Consider the following 20,058-nt stretch of genomic DNA (forward strand, 5'->3'; position numbering starts at 1 on the left):
TTAATCATAGCCCACCTCTTTCTCCATCAGTTAAAAAAACGTCTTTGAGGCCCCCTTTTTATCACAAAATAATTTTAACAGCTTCATACTTAAGGCGGGATGGTTCTTTAATCATTTTGAAAGAAGTGATTTTGTTTTAGACTTAAAACTATTTTCTTTAGGTAAATCCCATTTCCTGTTGCTACTTTTAAACCGTGATATTTTGAGAGCGAAAAAACTAACTCTTGAAACCTCTTAAGTTAAGGAAAGATTATTAACCATATTTTGAAATCGATTTGTTTTGACGATGTACCTAAATTACTAATTGTTTTCCTAAGTTCTAGCATACATAATGGGTTCCAATAATCATACATTAGAATACGTATACGGATATGTATGGCAAATATATATATAAATGGAGAAGGAAGGAAAGTGAATTTTTAACCGATAGGCCTACAAAAACGGATCGCTTTGCCATTTTTCACCCATTACTGGCCTTGAAACATATCGGCTTCCTTTATTCGTTTCCAGAACTCGATCAAGGAGGATAGGCCTTTGGCCCAACGAATTTCTGTGATAAGAATACCTCCAAATAGTGGGATTTTCATGCAAGCAAAGAGAGAAGGGGATGTAAATTAGAAAGCATCTAAAATATTCTAAGTAATACATAGCATACCAATTTGTCAAAAATAAAACAATCACTATGTTTGGAAGAAAATTTAGACAGGAAGACACATATTAATATTTATGAACTGAGGCAAAGGAACAAATCCAGGATTCAAGGTGTTATATCCCGCATTCTGTACGTTGGAATATTTTTGGGTTGGTTGCGACGAGTTATGGACAAGGCTATTTTCCGACTTCGTTTTAAGGCATAAGTTGCTTGTGAATTTTGTTGGATGGAAATATTAAGGAATTTGGGGTCAAAAGTGAATTATGGAAAGTTAGACATTTTATGAAAATTTGGGATTAAAAGTGAAAATTTGGAAACTTAAGAATTCATGAAAAATGGCCATGTGGCCATGCACATGACTTGTGGGCCATAGGCCACATGTGTAAATTATATATGAGAAAATATGACTAATTTAACCATCTTCATCATTTTCATACTCTAGAAAATTCAAGAGGTTGGGAGAGAGAGAGGGGCACGTCGGCCATGAGAGAAAAAATATGGCTCCTCAAATTTGATCAAGAAAAATTATGTTCTCCTGGCACTCTCTACTAATTGAAAGGCCCTCGTTAACGTGGAGTGGTTGTCGTGGAACAAGAAAAACCGTTCGTTGTTGCGATTCATCAACTTTAGCCGAGGCGAAGTCAATGGAAAAGGTGCGGTTTAATCTTCTCTTACATGTTTTATGGATGATTTGCGCATGTTGGATATGTAGAAATAAATGAAATACATGAAATTGTGATGTTGAAGTTGTAGCCGTGTGGTGTAGTTTAGCCGTGCATGTGTAGTGTTGAATGGAAGTGAAGAACTAAATTTATTTAGTATGTTTGGATTGTTGTGTTGTGGATTCTATGGCGCTAATGGAGTTTAATGATTCAAAGTGAAGTTATAGTTGTTTGCGGCTTGTTATGGAATTTTATATAGTTCTTGAATTTATGGAAGTAATGGATTATTAATGTAGTTTATGAATTGGGAGAAGAAATGTATTGTTGTTGTTCTTATGGAAATTTGAGGTTTCGGGAGGAGTAGAGCATTAATTGGATTGTTTGAAATATTGTACGGATTGTTGGAAATGTTCTTGAATCGTGTTTGAATGGTTTTGGGCTGGTATTTGAATGTGCGATCGTTGATATTAGTTTAAATGTATGAAGTTGAATTGAATATGTATGAATGTCGTCGAATTATGTAGAAAGGAGTTATTAATGTTAGAATGCGTTTGGAATTGCTTATTGATATTGTTGATGTGGTTGTTGGTATTGTTGTTGGATATTTGGCGAGTTGAATTCTCGGTCGTTGAATTTATATGAGAGATCCTTGCCCAAATTTCCGTAGATAAGTGATGTGACTTGAATGGGATCCTTCGGTGCTTATGACTAATGTTCGATGCCTAATGATGTTATCAGATCTCGAGAAGCCAAGACTTAAGTTCGGACTAGCGTAGAAGAACGTGATATGTAAAACTCTCTTCCTTTCTTTTGGCATGTCTTAGAGTAAATAAGCTATGACACGATTCTCGAGGTAATTTCTCGGTGATCCGAGCATGTCTATGATTCTTATTTGTCCATCGATATTCGTATTCTTAATGTAGTCAATTATGACTCTTATGTCTTTCGCATTTAATTATATATTTTAAAAGTTGCATGAAAGTTTTGTCTTGAAAAATTTTTGTTCTTAACGGAATGGGAACTATTTAACGTCAGTAACTTTCACAACGGGCTCGGATCGCTCCGAAGCGCTCATAGAGGTTCCATAATGTATAACATCCCCGACTTTCCTTAAGCCAGGCTCAGGTTTGGTTTGATACCTATCCGTTTTGAGACTTTCCTACGCTAGACCTAACGATTTTCCGAAAAAGACTTAGCTGATTATGTTTTAATCCCCGAGGTATGGTTACTTGCTTTTCAACGAGTACGAAATGAGAATTGTTATGTCTATGATTACGATACGGATTTTATGACCTTTAAAGTTCGGTTTTTGATATATTGCCCGAGTGGCATTTCGGAAGAAACGTGATTGGGCTATTGTCCTAATTTGTAAATAATGATTTGCTTTGATTAATTTATTAAGTCTTTGTAAATGTTTGCATTGCATATGGTTTTACATTGCATATGGTTATAAATATTCTGGAATTGCATATAGATCCCACGATTACGCCGCGGTGCACACTATTATTCCTACGGTGTCCTGGTCCGGCTGTTATCGCGTGCGCACAATTTGAAGTATGATAGCTTTCGAAGTATGATGAGCGCTGATATGATATGATATGTTTCAGTATGATGTGTCCGATGCGCGAGCCCCTCTTGGCCGGGTGCGTGTATATATGATATGATGTTATGATGTGTATTGAGATACGGAGATATGAAACTTCCTGGTATGATGAGTTGTGGCGCTGGCGGAGGGGACCCGTTTCCCTCCGGGGCCTTTTGGGGGCCCCAAGGGGATGTGAAGAAACCGATATGGGGTAACAAGGGCCCAAAGTTGATAGATAAACCGGGTCCCATAAGGGTGATAATATGACATTAAAATGATGACCGGGGATGATTATGATTCTTCTAGATCCCTTGAGGGCGGACCCTTATATGGCATATATATGATGATTAACTACTTATGACACTTCCGATGGACGAATAACATGATATTGGGATGTTGAGTAACCGGAGGATTTGAGCATTCACTATCAATTTTTTTTTCCTGCCTCTTATGTAGATTTGTATTTTGGGGAAAAATTTTGCTATTTTGGTACATTCACTTTCCCTACTTCGGTTATGACCTTTTTTCCCCTATTCCATGCTTTACCTACTCCGATTGGACCCCCTTTTTTCGGGGGGACGATGCCGGGGTTTTCATGATGATAAGATGTTAGTAGAAGATGTTCCGGCGGGATTGGCGACTTCATTTCCTCCGAAAGTGCTTTGCCGAAGTCGAGCATCATGTTATGGTATACGGTCCGTTAGAGACTTTGCGCACGATGTCGTGGTATAAGACGTTAGTTATGTAATCGGCTATGTGTCGATGTGTTATTATACGTTGTATTATAAGTTTCATATGTTACAGATTTTATTTGATTTCGAGAAAGGTAAAAGCACATTATTCTTCGAAAAATTTTCGTTATGTATTTGTGTCATGATTTAAAGCCAGCGTGATTAGCGCGAGTACTAACGCAGTCGACGGGTTCGCTCGGCCAAATGGGTCGGGTGCCCATCACGCTCCTAATATAAAATTGTGGCGTGACACAAGGTTATGGGCCTGACATTACAATGCCCACAGGAACATAGAAAAATGAAAAAAAAAAACAAGGCCCAAGTGTGCGGATATAATAGAGAGATCACAAGATTTTTATCCATAGAGTAAGTATACATTCTTTTCCTTTGTATACCACGTGTATATACAACTATAGAGATGCTAAAAAACAACGCAAAAGGAAAACTTTCATTTTCTCAATCCTAATGCCACACAAGATCCAAGGGATTTCATGAATCCCAGGCATGATAGACATTAGGGAAAGCTTAAGCTTTATCCGCAAGTGCTAATTTGTCTCTCAATTTATGTGCTAAACTTAGTGAGATACAAGAGAAGGAATGTTTGCATACACATATATACCCGGCCAAAATCATTTTACAATCACAATTAATTAGGTTGATAAGGCCCTAAGACTAAGTTCATACCCAATAGCCCAACTGAATCTAAAATAAGTAAAGGAAGGAAGAAGGGAGAGAGATGAAGACTCAGACTTCAATCAACAAAAGAAAGCAAAATTCCCTATGTGGAGATCAACAATCACAAGAAAACCAAGTCTAGGTTTATATTCCAAGTGTAGGCAGTGTTCAGCAGCAAATCATAGAATTTCAAAGACAACCACTTGATCCCACATGACTAAGCAGTATTCATCCCACATTATCCCTTAAAAGAAACTACATCAGTTTTTATAGCTAATACAACCAAAGCCCTTTTAATACAACAATTTTCATTCCCCTTTTTTATAGAAAACAATCATCAAGATATGTTGTTGTCCTCTGTTCCAAAATCTAGACAAGCGACCCTTCAAGATAGCAATGATTCAATACTTAAACCATGATAACAGACCATGAAGAAGAGACATAATCAAATAAGGTCATACATGGAATCTGCTCATTTTATCAGACCTCAAACAGACAAACTTTAATGGCATAGAACATATCACAAATGACTCATATAGTTTTGGATCCTTAGACCATAAGGGACAAAGTTAGACTCTAGGAACTCAAGTAGTTCAAAAGGGACTAACATAAGATGTTTAAAGCACCATGTCATCTTAAAGAAATCATAACAAAACCTGATCCACTCAAAGGATGAAGTGGCAAAAATGCCCTTTTTCCAGTACATTTTCAAAGATCCAAATTTAAAGAGTGACATGAAAGTTTTGCCACACATAGGACTGCTATAGGTAAATTGTTGTACTTACCAGACTAAAAAAAGGCCAAAGGGCAAGCATGCCAACAGATTTGAAAATAGCTAATGCGTAATGCTGTCTAGGCTAGTCCCATACATGGGCAGATTTCAAAAAAAAAAAAAAAAAAAAAAGAGCTTGTTTTAAAAATCTCAGCATAGCAAATTATACCTTTACACTACTTCACAAAGAAAAACATCTAGCCTTGGCAAGAAATAGCTAAGCCATTTTACAGAAAAAAGATAGCACAAACAGCTTGAAATTACACAGAAGCACACCGGACCAAGACAAGATCAAAGTGAACTTCTGACAACCAATATACTTAATAGGATTGAGGTCAAGTTGCATTATAGGTGAACTTATTTAACCAAAAAAAAAAAAAAACAACTCTACATCCTATATTCATTCAAAATACATTCATTTTCCCTTTCTCTCTTTTAAATGAAACATGATTCAAATGCAGTCTAGGTAAATTAATCAAAATCAAGGCATATCCTATATAACACAAGCTTTTCTCTTCTCCTTTAGAGATGAGACAACAAATTCTGCATAGTGGCTATAAAGTTACCCAACAATCAAACAATTAATTCATCACATAGTAGCCATATCCCATCACGGTTATCACAATCATCTAGCACATTCACGGGTTTCCTAAAGCGGGGTCTCATACTATCCTTACACAAATTGAACCTAAGTTAAGTGCTAAAAGTAATTCAAACATGAATTCTCATTAGACTAATTAATAATCTGGACTTCTTTTTGAAGAGAAAGAAAAAAATGACATTATTGTTGAAAACTCATCATATGAGCCTTATTATACAAACCGTAACATCAATAAACTACTAATCCAACTCTACTCTGGGTGAAAAGCTTCACACTTATCAAATAAACCTCATCCTCTCCGATTAACTAAGCAACAAACCCCTATCATTAATTATCGAAAGCTATACTTGATAAAGTTTAAAAAGTTAGAAAGCTTCAAATTATCTCAGTTCCTCCTAGTTTCCAATATTATCTAAATCAGTCAACCAAAGCTAAGTGAACCTAAGTTAATCTTATTTAGCTAGAAACCAAACAAACATTAAGCACATAAGTGAATATAAAAAAAAGAACTGAATTAAGCTAAGCATGATAAGCCTAAACAACATTAAAGGATAATTATACTAACAGTTTCATACTCATAAGCAAGCTAAATGGGAGAGAAGTTACCTTTTGCGAGTGCAGCCACTAATCGAGATTCAAACTTGAAGATTTACTCCTCTAAACCCCAAACTCAAGCCACAGAACCCAGCAAAACAAGAACAAAGTGAAGAATTTCCCTTTTTTCTTTTAAAATTTTTTTACTTGACTCAGAAAATTCTTTTAAAGACTTCAAACAAATTTTTGAAAGAAATCTTTAAGTATTTCGAGTCTAATGAGTATATTTTTCCGAATATATTCCAAACTTGTTCTACAACAAAGAAAATAGGGTCCTTTAAATAGAAAGCCCCAAAACCTCAAAACCTTCTCCTACCCGATGTGGGATAACTCCCCTCGTAGGGGCTTCCTCCTCATATTTATGTTGGAGAGTTAAGATTAGATGTAAAAAATTAATGAAGGGTCAGATCTTGCCCTCAAAAGGTCGATCTTCAAGGTTTCTTGTGAACCAATAGTAACTCGAGGTTCAAAATCACAAACGATCAAAAGCAATTAAAGATTTGTAGAGCATCAACATTCAACGTTCACAAAATGGAGAAAAACATGATAATAAGGACGAGATAACACCTCATTTGGGTAGAGATAGGTGAAAATCAGAGAAGGTAATTAATGCTTTGCCTCAAATCGACCCAACCAAGCCTGTAAAAGCCTTACCAGCTTTATACCTTTGCCAAAAATGGTGGAATGATGACATGAGAGAAAAGGTGGCCCGCGGAGGCTAGGGTTTCCCTCAAAGAAAACCCTCCCAAGCCCTTAAGGCTCGTTTGCCTAATCTGATAAAGGGGGAACGGCTTTGCCCTTAGAGTTAACCCTTGTTGGGTGGACTCGGTCTTTTGGATGGACTCGATCCTTTTTATATATATATAACAAAAATAAATATAATGTGTATATCCTATATATATATATATATATATATATATATATATATATATATATATATATATATATATACACGCATATATTAATGTGACAAAAAATAAAAAGAAACAATTAATGGGTACGTAAAAAAAAGGACAATTAAAGAAATTGACTTGCTATTAAATTGAAACTGAACAAGCAATTAATTTAAAATCATAACTAATTTTCACAAAAATATTAAATTTACAGGGATGGCCTTAATTGAATTAAAGCATGAATTTGCTATTTTCAATTGTGGCCCCATGTGGCTAATCTAATTGATTATTTCAATTGTAACCGTAATCAAATACATAATAGGCAATTTAAAAATATAATCATAATTAATTTATCTAAATCAATTATAATTAATTTGAGAATTGTCCACATAAATTGATTATGCAGAGAATCAAAATTTTGGAGGGGTAAAAATGATTATTTATTTAAATTAATCAATTTCCTTGAACTAAAAATTGGGGGGGGGGGGGGGGTAAATATTTGTTGATTAAAATTTTGATATTTGCATAATTAAATAAATAGCTACTCTACACTATTTTTAGTAAAATGCCTTATTAGTTATTGTGAAATAATTTCTAAAAGATTTATTGTAGAAATTATTTTGCCAAACACTAAAGGTAAAACATTATATGCATAGTCTATAAAATCATCTTGATTTTTTTACTAAAAAAATATTTATCGCCCCATTTAATATTCAGGCACTTGGAGCAATTAAAATAAATTACGGGAGGTAAAAAAGTAGATGTCAACACCTGCCCCTTCGGTGTTCGGGGATGGCGGGACCATCCTCGAACAACGAAATTTGACCAACCCTAATTTTTGACTGACCCAAGTCATATTGCCCCTCATTTTTATGCAATTATTCAAAATATATGGCCGAACCCTGATTTCTGGGTTTCCTACATATCTCAGGTTTCATGAGAATTCAAAGCCATTGTAGTTCGACATGATTATGACTTCTAAAATGCAAATTAAAGCAAATTCTCATATTTTTCACTATCTTCGGGAACTTCGGTGTGATTGGTGAGAGTGTAACTGACTCTCCGGCATTGAGTCTGCCTACATTCCTTGTTCTTGGGAATCAAGTCACTTGTAGTTCGACTTAATCGGAGGAAAAGGGTATCCCTTATATGGGAATGCCTTTATGTGTTCCGGTGTGTGTCCGACCGGTTATGGAATAATAAAAACAAACAAAATACATAAGCAATAAACAATCTTGTATGGCTGAGCATGGTGAGGATTTATCTTCCAAGTCCTAGCCGGAGAGCTTGACTCTGATGGGCACCTCATCTCAACCGGCTGCGTAAGAAAAAGTTTCACGTTTACTCCGCAATTTGTCTGGATTTGATTTGATTATCCTACTCCTTGGCGGCTACCAATCTGCTTCCATCTGCTGAGTAACGTTGATTTTTGGATGACGAATACTGCGTTCATCGGACCGGATTTACATCGTCTTGCTTTTTTTAGTGAATACTGCTGTCTCATAACCGGTTTTATATCGCTTTCTTCTGTGACTGAGGTTTTTGCTTCTTCACGCGGAATTTTTGAGACCTTTTCTGAAAAATTCTGCCCTAGTTTAAATTTCGTTCTACCAAATCTTATACCGAATCTTTCGAGAAATTTTGAGGTTTTGAGACCTCGTCTTTTAGAGTCTTGGAGTTGGCTGAATTTCTTGTAGTGGCTTGACAACGCGAATTTTTGAGATCCTCTTCGCCTTCGCCGTTTGGCGTGCTTGTTATGTCTTTGTGAAGTCCTATCTTCGATGGACTTCTTGGTTTTTCTTTGATGCGACCGAGCTCAAAGAGTGCTAAAATATCCTATCGCAGCAGGAATTTACATCGAACGTAGTTCAGGAACAAAATAATGGATTTTTGGTTTTACTAATAAAGCGACCGGGTCCCGGATGGACTGCCTACGTATCCCACTGTGGGGAAATCAGGTCATTGCATAGTTCATGTTACAAAAGATGTTTTGTTTTGCCTATCTATTACAAAGCGATTACAAGCAAAAGGAAATAACTAATACAAGCAAATAGAATAACGATTACAAGCAAAGAGTACTATTACAACTAAGAAGCTCCTTCTTCATGCATAGTAGCGCTTGATTGCATCTGAGTTGATCAGTTTCGACCACTCTTGACCGTCCATTTCCGCCAATACTACCGCCTCTCCAGAGATTACCTTGCGGATTACGTAAGGACCTTGCCAGTTGGGAGCAAACTTCCTCTTATATTCCTCCTGATGTGGAAAAATCCTTTTGAGCACTAGTTCTCCGATTTGAAAGAGTCTGGTTCTGACTCATTTGTTGAAAGCTCTTACCATTCTTTGCCAATACAATTGACCGTGACATACAGCAACTATCCTTTTCTCATTAATTAAGGCCAATTGCTCATATTAGGCTCGAACCCATTCGGCATTATCCAATTCCGCTTCCTAAATGATTCTCAGGGAAGGTATCTTAACTTCGGTGGTATGACTGCTTCAGTTCCATAGACTAGCAGGTATGGAGTTGCCCATGTTGAAGTCCTGGCCGTAGTACAATATCCCAGTGGAGCATAAGGCAACTGCTCGTGCCAACCCTTATGATTATTAGTCATTTTCCTCAATATCCTCTTGATATTCTTGTTGGCCGCTTCTACGGCTCCGTTTATTTGTGGTCGGTAAGTGGTCGAATTTTGATGAGTGATCTTGAATTGCTACAGATATCCTTCATCAGGTGGCTATTCAGATTTGCTCCGTTGTTTGTTATGATGGACTCGAGCACACCGAATCTGTATATGATGTGGTTTCGCACAAAGTCTGCCACCACTTTCTTTGTTACTAATTTGTGAAATGTCGCTTCCACCCACTTGGTGAAATAGTCAATGGCAACTAAGATGAACCGGTGGCCATTCGAGGCGGTAGCTTCAATGGGTACAATAACATCCATTCCCCAAGCGACGAAAGGCCATAGTGAGCTCATAGCGTTAAGCTCACTTGGAGGGACTCTGATCAGATCACCGTGGATCTGGTATTGATGGCACCTTTGCACATACTTACAGCAGTCACTTTCCATAGTCATCCAATAATATCCGGCTCGTAGAATCTTCTTTGCTAGTACAAATCCATTCATGTGGGGTCCACATGCTCCCGCATGTACTTCTTCCAGAAGTTTGGTGGCTTCGCCGGCATCTACACATCTAAGTAGACCTAAATCCGGCGTCCGTTTGTATAGCACTTCTTTATTTAGGAAGAAACCGTTTGCCATTCTTCGGATGGTCTTCTTTTGTCCATTTGTAATGCTTCAGGGTATTCCCGTCCTTCCAGATACATCTTGATGTCATTGTGCCATGGCTTTCCATATGGCTCGACTTTCACATGGCAACAGTGGGCATACTCTTCTTTCAGACTTATCCTTAGCAGGTCGATATGACTGCTTTCCGGATGTTGGATCATTGATGCTATTGTGGCTAGTGCATCAGTAAATTCATTATGAGCCCTTGGCGTATGTCGAAACTCAATCTTTCTGAACTTCTTGCACAATCTCTGTGCCAAGTTCACATATGGTAATATCTTTTCATTCTTAGTGTCCCATTAGCCTTGTACTTGGTGAATCAGCAAGTCAGAATCTCCAATGACCAATAATTCATTGATGTCCATATCTAGCGCCATTCTGAGGCCTAGTATGCAAGATTCATATTCAGCCATGTTGTTGGTACAACCGAACTTGAGCTTAGCAGCCATGGGGCAATGTTGCCCATTTTTCAATATCAAGACCGCTTCGATTCTAAAACCTTTGTAATTTACTGCTCTGTCAAAGAACAACCTCCAGCCAATATAGGATTATATTGCTCCTTCTTCTATAGCCAACACCCCTTCGTCTGGGAAATAGGTACGAAGTGGTTCAAGTTCTTCATCCACCGGGCTCGCGGCTAGCAAGTCAGCCAAGGCCTGTCCTTTGACGGCTTTCGGGGCTATGTATACAATGTCGAATTTACTCAACAACATATGCCATTTGGCCAACTTTTCGATGGGCATGGGCTGACGGAATATGTACCTTAATGGATCCATCTTGGATATGAGCTGAGTGGTTTATGAAGATAAATAATGCCTCAATTTCTGAGCCACCCAAGTTAGAGCACAACAAGTTTTTTCCACTAGCGTATATCTAGCCTCGTAGGCTGTGAACTTTTTGCTCCAATAATAAATGGCACGCTTCTTTTCCTTTCTTCATCGTGCTATCCTAACACGCATCCGAATGCCTTTTCAGCAACTGACAAGTACAACAGCAAAGGACTCCCAGGCCTTGGTGGTACCAGGACTGGTGGGTTGGACAAGTATCTCTTGATAGTGTCGAATGCCTCTTGGCATTCCTCCGTCCATTTTGTAGGAGCGTCCTTTTTCAAAAGCTTGAGGATGGGCTCCATAATGATGGTGGATTGAGCTATGAACCGCCCGATCTAATTTAGCCTTCCCAGGAAACTCATGACTTCTCTCTTAGTTTGAGGAGGAGGCAACTCTTGGATTGCTTTGATCTTTGTTGGGTCTAGCTCTATGCCCCTTCGGCTGACTATGAATCCCAGTAACTTTCCAGCCGGTACTTCGAACGCACATTTGGCCAGGTTCAATTTCAAATTAAACTTCCGGAGTCTATTGAAGAATTTCCTCAAATGTGTAGTATGCTCCGAACTTTCTCTTGACTTGATAATAACATCGTCCACATAGACTTTAATCTCTCTATGGATCATGTCATGGAAAATGGTAGTCATTGCCCTCATATATATTGCGCCGGCATTTTTTAGGCCGAAAGGCATTACCCTGTAATGGTACACTCCTCATGGGGTGATGAAAGCTTTCTTCTCGGCGTCCTCTCTATCCATTAAGATCTGGTGGTAGCCGGCAAAACAATTTACAAATGATTGTAGCTCATGCTTGGCACAATTATCTATGAGTATATGGATGTTCGGGAGTGGGAAATTATCCTTTGGGCTAGCCTTGTTAAGATCTCGGTAATCCACGCAGATTCTTATCTTGCTGTCTTTCTTCGGCACCGGGACTATATTGGCCAGCCATGTGGGGTAGGATGTCACTTCCACCACTCCAGACTCAATCTGTTTCTCCATCTCGTCTTTGATTCGAATACTAAGATCCGGTTTGAATTGTCGGGTTTTCTGCTTTACTGGAGCAAACCCCTCATTGATAGGCGACCTCACGAGACACTATCTTTGGTACTTAGCCACAGCATGTCGGCGTATGACCATGCAAAGACGTCCACGTACTCCCTTAGCAAACTTATCAATTCCTCTTTGAGAGGGGTATCTAGATGTGCACTTATCCTTGTCTCTTTGACATCCTCTTCATCTCCAAAAGTTGCAGTTTCTGTTTCGTCCAAGTTTGGTTTCTGCTCATTCTCCAATTGTTCTACCTCCTCTGTGAGACCCTCGGGTAGCATTGTGGTTTCGTCATATTCCTCTTATTCTTCTTCATTTACGCTGTCTGACTTATTCTTTTCGCAACATGTCATGACATTTAAGGTTGCTTTATTGTTTTTATTACTGAAAAGAAATTCAAGGTGAAATATGTTAGTATAAAACATGCATGCAACAAATAAACAGTTTTAATAAACCGAGGCTTTCATTAATTTAAAAATATTAGGAGTACAAACTGTGGTCCTGGCTTAGGTCAAGCCATTCTATTTTTTGAAAACATTACGAGGTATATAAGTGACAAAGGGGGTGAGTAATCGGGCCTCGACCGATTCTCCCCATTTTCAAAATAAATTCATCTTTTTCTACCGAAGAGCCAGTAGCGGGGTAGAGGTCCAGTTGGACAGCTGCTCGCCTGGTTCTGCCTCTCTAATACTGGGTGTTTCGGCACATTCTTCTAGAATCACGGAGCAATCTTCCTCTTAGAATAACATCCTTATCCCTTCTTCAATGTCAAAATCGTTAGGCATAGGCATTTTGTGGGGGAATGACTGGTACAGATTTGGAATGGGTTTGCAGAGATCAACAACCTCTTGTCTCTTTTTTGTAGGTATCTCTTCCTCCGTGGGGATGTGGCCAAGCCCAAAGCGAAAATTATCTTGAAGGATAGGAATGGGCTCAGTGATGCCCTGCAAATTCTTTCTTAAACATTTTTCGAGCTCAAACCCGTTCAGGATCATGGTGGAAGCAATCATTTTATAAACCGCTGGCATGGGAGTTTCGAGGGAGTCTATCTTGTGGGCTGCTCCTACTAACTCCACAATATGGAAATATGTTCCTTTGTGTGTGGCTTCAATGATAGGTACGGAATTATCCGGATAATTGTGCATGCTGGCTTCTCCGTGGATCACCACTTCTTCTCCTTCCCAGACAAATTTTACATATTGATGGAGCGAGGACAGTACTACCCCTGCCATATGGATCCATGGTCTTCCTAGAGCAAATTGTAATTGGCCGGTATTTCCATGACTTGGAATTTCAGTGGTGAACTCAGCAAGTCCTATTTGAATATCGAAATCAACTACTCCAGTGGCATCACAACGTCCTCCGTAAAATGCTCTTATGTTAGTGTGGCTTTGATGAACCTTTTCGCGTTTATACCCTAGCTGAGTTAAGGTGGATTCGGGGCAAATATTAAGTCCTGCCCCATTGTCAATCAACACCCGGTTTACCACGTTGTTGCGACACATGATAGTGATGTGCAACGCCTTGTTGTGATTTATGCCTTCCATGGACAATTCTTTCTCTGTGAAGGCAATTTGATGTTCCTCTATAACGTGGGTGACCATTTCGGCCAGGTTTTCACTGTTTGTTCCAGCTGGGACATGATCTTCTCCAACACCTTCATTAGAGCCAGACGGTGTTGGGGTGAACTTTGTAGCAATGCTAGCACCAATATTTGGGCCGGTGTCTTCTTTAAATGCTCAACAATGGAGTATTCTTTCGGCTACATTCGGGGCCAAAAATCTTCGGCTTCACCTTCAGTGATATTCCTTTTCTGATTACCCTCCCTTCGGGGTGCCCCTTGGGCTAGGTCTTCAGGAGTATAACATCTCTCTGATCTTGTGATACCATGTGCGGCAGCCACTTGGACTACAAACTCTTTCTGAGGTGGCACTGGAGTCACCTGGGCAATGTGTGCTGTCACTAGCATAGGGATCAATACCTTGAATTGCGGTCATTCCTGTAGGGACAGTGACGCTACTACGCTTTGAAATTCTTTCACAAAATTGCAGATTGTGGGCCTTCCTGCGACCTAATCTTCTTCTCTTTCAATCATGTGAATTATATTGTTGCCATGGTTCGGCAAAGGATTGGTGTTCACATTTGGAGGGGCCATTTGGAGCACAATTTCTTTCGGTCAATCAGATCTTGTATTTTGTACTTGAGATTAATGCAATCCTCAGTACTATGCCCTATGCCATTGGAGTGATAGGCACATGTTTGGTTAGCTCGATAAAATCGATTTTTTGGATCGAAGGCCTTTGGCGGAATCACTTGAATCATTCCAGCCGCACTTAACCTTTTAAAGAAATCGATCCGAGGTTTCATCAGCGGAGTGAATACCCGAGGGGGTTTCTTCTTAAAATTTGGACGTGGCGCATTATAACCGTTTTTAAACAAGGTTGGTTATATGATAAATAGGTGGGGAGTCGATAATTTAGGAGTGGAGCTTGGTAATTTGTGGGAGGTGATTGGAAGGTATTTGGTAAAGCTTGGTAGTTTTGGGGTGGTGATTGGAAGGTTGGTTGCGTGTAATATATGGGCACCGTGTTGTAAGGGGTGGGTACATAGGTATTTGGAAGAGGTGTTTCTTCTTCCTCGGCAAATCTTTCCTTCTTTTAGGCTTAGGTGTGTGGGATATGCTAGCCACGTCTTCTTTCTTCTTGCGCATGAACCCGGTTGAACTTGAACCAGCGGGTTTTCCAGTCATGCTTACGATTTGGCCGGTTTTGAGACCGTCTTCTATGGCTTCGCCCTATTTTGACCAATTCAAAGAAAGGTCTCCCCGCCATCGAAAGCATCCTATCGTAAAAGTCTGTTTCTTGTGAACAGATAAAAACCAACACGAGTTCTTCCTCGCCCATAGGAGGTTGTACTCGGGCAGCCTCTGTTCTCCACCTGCTTGCATATTCGCGGAAGTTCTCGGTGGATTTTTGTTTCACTTTCTCCAGATAATACCTATCTGGCACTGTCTCCATATTAAAATGGAATCTTTACATGAAAGCAGTGGCCATGTCTTCCCATGTGACCCAACGGCGTATATCTTGCGTCGTGAACTATTCTGAGGCTTCCCTGGTCAAACTCCAGCTGAACAACCTCATGATGAGCGCTTGATTTTCTCGGACACCGACCAATTGATCGCAGTAGGCCCGTAGGTGCGCTTTAGGATTGCTCGTCCCGTTAAACAATTCGAATCGGGCTACTTTGAAGCCTTCAGGTAAATCCAAATTGGGATGCATGCACAAATCATCATAGCTTAGACCTGTGCCAGTGAGGGTAGTCTTTATGGATCGTTCCAACATTGCGGTCATTTTTTGCTCAACCCTTTCTTCCCATTTTTCATGTTCGGCCTTCCAAGCCTTTTCCATCTCTTTATAATGGTCAATTTCTTGATCAGGCGAGAAGGTACCTGGTGTGACGGGCGTGTGGAAAGAAACAGCAGGGCGAATTCGGGTAATAGGGGTGCTTTTGTCAGTGGGTAGTGGGGTGATGCTTGGTTGTATAGTGATGCCAGGGTGGGTATTTTGTGGTGTTGGGCCTTCTAAACATATTAGCTTCCCTTTTATTCATTTCCCACGGACTCGATCAAGGAGGATATTGGGCCTTTGGCCCAACGAATTTACGCAGTAAGAATACCTCCAAACAGTGGGATTTTCATGCAAGCAAAGAGAGAAGGGGATGTAAATTAGAAAGCATCTAAAATATTCTAAGTAAAGGAATACATAGCATACCAATTTGTCAAAAATAAAACAATCACTATGTTTGGAAGAAAATTTAGATAGGAAGACACATATTAATATTTATGAACTGAGGTAAAGGAACAAATCCAGGATTCAAGGTTATGGGCCTGACATTACAAAGCCCACAGGAACACAGAAAAAAGAAAAAAAAACAAAGCCCAAGTGTGCAAATAGCATAGAACAGATCAATGGATTTTTATCCATAGAGTGAGTATACACCCTTTCCCACTTGGTATACCACAGATATATACACAACTATAGAGATGCTAAAACAGTACCAAAAGGAAAACTTTCACTTTCTCAATCCTAATGCCACACAAGAATCCAAAGGATTTCATGATTCCCAGCCATGGTATACATTAGGGAAAGCTTAAGCTTAATCCCCAAGTGCTAATTTGTCTCTCTATTTATGTGCTAAACTTAGTGATACACAAGAGAAGGAATGTTTGCATACATAGATATACCCAGCCAAAATCAGTTTATAATCACAATTAATTAGGCTGATGAGGTCCTGAGACTAAGTTCATACCCAACAGCCCAACTGAATCCAAAAGAAGTAAAGGAAGGAAGAAGGGAGAGAGATGAAGACTCAGACTTCAATCAGCAAAAAAAACAGCAAAAGCAAGCAAAATTCCCTATGTGGAGATCAATAATCACAAGAAAACCAAGTCTAGGTTTATATTCCAAGTGTAGGAAGTGTTCAACAGCAAATCATAGAATTTCAAAGACAACCACTTGATCCCACATGACTAAGCAGTATTCATCCCACATTATCCCTTAAAAAAACTACATCTCTTTTTATAGCTAATGTTTTTAGTACAGCCAAAGCCATTTTAATATAGCAATTTTCATTCCGCTTTTTTATGGAAAACAATCATCAAGATATGTTGTTGTCCCCTATTCCAAAATCTAGACAAATGACCAAGACTTGAGAATGATTCAATACTTAAACCATGACAACAGACCATTAAGAAGAGACATAATCAAATAAGGTCATACATGGAATCAGCTCATTTTATCAGACCTCAAACAGACAAACTTTAATGACATAGCACATATCACAAGGGACTCATATAGTTTAGATCTTTAGACCATAAGGGACAAAGTTAGACTCTAGGAACTCAAATAGTTCAAAAGGGACTAACATAAGATGTTTAAAGCGCTATGTCTTCTTAAAGAAATCATAACAAAACCTGATCCACTCAAAGGATGAAGTGGCAGAAATGCCCTTTTTCCAGTACATTTTCAAAGATCCAAATTCAAAGAGTGACATGAAAGTTGTGCCACACACAGGACTGCCATAGGTAAATTGTTGCACTTACCAGACTAAAAAAGGCCAAAGGGCAAGCGTGCCAACAAATTTGAAAATAGGTAATGCATAATGCAATCTAGGCTAGCCCCACACATGCGCAGATTTCAAAAAAAAAAAGAAAAAAAAAAGAGCTTGTTTTAAATAATCTCAGCATAGCAACTTATTCATTTACACTACTTCACAAAGAAAAACATCTAGCCTTGGCAAGAAATAGCTAAGCCATTTCACAGGAAAAAAGATAACACAAACAGTTTGAAATTACTCAGAAGCAAACTGGACCAAGACAGGATAAAAGTGAACTTCTTACAATCAATATACTTAATAGGATTGAGGTCAAGTTGCATTATAGGTGAACTTATTTAACCAAAAAAGAAAACAACTCTACATCCTATATTCATTCAAAACACATTCATTTTCCCTTCCTCTCTTTTAAATAAATTAATACAAATCAAGGCATATCCTATATAACACAAGCTTTTTCTCTTCTCCTTTAGAGAAGAGACAACAAACAGGCATAGTGGCTATAAAAGTTACCCAACACTCAAACAATTAATTCATCACATAGAGCCATATCCCATCACAGTTTATCACAATCATCTAGCACATTCACAGGTTTCCTAAGCAGGGTCTCATACTATCCTCACACAAATTCTACCAGGCTCCAAAAGCAATTCAAACAAAAATTCTCATTAAACTAATTAACTGGATTGGACTTCTTTTTAGGAGAAAGGAAAAAGGACATTATTGTTGCAAACTCATCATATAAGCCTTATTATACAAACCATAACATCAATAAACTACTAATCCAAGTCTACTCTGGGTGACCAGTTTCACACTTATCAAATAAATCTCAACTCCTCCTATCTGAATTAACTAAGCTTGTCTCCCCTTTTTATTTAAAACCCTAGCAAGCAACAGAACCCATCACTGAAAACTATACTTGACAGAGTTTAAAGAGTTAGACAGTTTCACCTAGTTTCCAATATTATCTAAATCAGTCAACCAAAGCTAAGTGAACCTAAGTTAATCTTATTTAGCTAGCAACCAAACAAACATTAAGCATATGACCGAATATAAAAATAAGAGAACTGAATGAAGCTAGGCATGATAAGCCTAAACAACATTAAAGGATAATTATACTAACAGTTTCATACTCATAAGCAAGCTAAATGGGAGAGAAGTTACCTTTTGCAGAAACCACTAATCGAGATTCAAACTTGAGGATTTACTCCTCTAAAACCCAAACTCAAGCCACAGAACCCAGCAAAATAAGAACAAAGAGAAGAATTTCCCTTTTTTCTTTTAATTTTTTTTTTTTACTTGACTCAGAAAATTCTTTTAAACACTTCAACAAAAATTTTGAAAGAAATCTTGAAGTATTTCTAGTCTAATGAGTATATTTTTCCAAATATATTCCAAACTTGCTCTACAACAAAGGAAATAGGGTCCTTTAAATAGAAAACCTCAAAACCTTCTCCTACCTGATGTGGGATAACTTCCCTCTAGGGGTTTCCTCCTCACATTTACATTGGAGGGTTAATATTAGATGTAAAAAATGAATGAAGGGTCGGATCTTGCCCTCAAAAGGTCGATCTTCGGGGTTCCTTGCGAACCAATAGCAACCCGAGGTTCAAAATCATCAACGACCAAAAGCAATTAAATATTTGCAGAGCATCAACATTCAACGTTCACAAAATAGAGAAAAACATGATAATAAGGACGAGATAACACCTCGTTTGGATACAGATAGGTGAAAATCGGAGGAGGCAATTAATGCTTTGCCTCAAATCGCCCCAAATAGTAAAGAGAGAAATAAATAAAAAATGGCTCCGACCCTCCTCAGTATCACCTAGTAAGAGGCCGTTTATTGGAATAGAAAATTTCGGAAGAATTAGGTTCGAATAAATTTCCTGGGATCCTCTTCCTTTCGAACTACAAACATGGGAATTGTTGAAATATCTTCAAGCCTGTAAAAGCTTTACCAGCTCTGTACCTTTGCCAAAAATGGCGGAATGACGATATGAGAGAGAAGGTGGCCCCGCGGCGGCTAGGGTTTCCCTCAAAGGAAACCCTCCCAAGCCCTTAAGGCTCGTTTGCCTAATCTGATAAAGGGGGAATGGCTTTGCCCTTTAGGAGTTACACTTGGGTCGGGTCTGGCCCTTGTTGGGCTGGACTCGGTCCTTTTTAAAAAAAAAAAAAAAAATGGGCAACCCAAATTGTTTATATATATATATATATATATATATAGCGTGTCATATTTTTTTCGATTCACATTTTCACTTGCCTCATTGAAAAAGGAAAGTGCCCTGGGGAAGTACGGTTGTCAATCGTACCGGAAAAAAGGAAAAAATATACTTCTATGTGATGGTACTCTAAATGGACTTATTTTTAAAGTCACCACGTAATTTTTAGTAAATTCGAAAAAATCGAGTCGAAAAGGGTTCATTTAAAATAATTATTTTATGATTATTTTAAAAGAAAAATCTACGAGAGTCTAGGTAAGGGTTACTGTGATCCCAGGGAAGGTGTTAGGCACCCCGGTATTAAGGATCCATTCAATTGCGGTTTACCTACGGTTTCTAACAATATGTTTATATAGATATAAATTGATTTGTGATAGAAAATAGTTTTTGT

Source organism: Lycium ferocissimum, chromosome 2 (genome assembly GCF_029784015.1).
Source record: "Lycium ferocissimum isolate CSIRO_LF1 chromosome 2, AGI_CSIRO_Lferr_CH_V1, whole genome shotgun sequence".
NCBI classification, from domain to species: Eukaryota; Viridiplantae; Streptophyta; class Magnoliopsida; order Solanales; family Solanaceae; genus Lycium; species Lycium ferocissimum.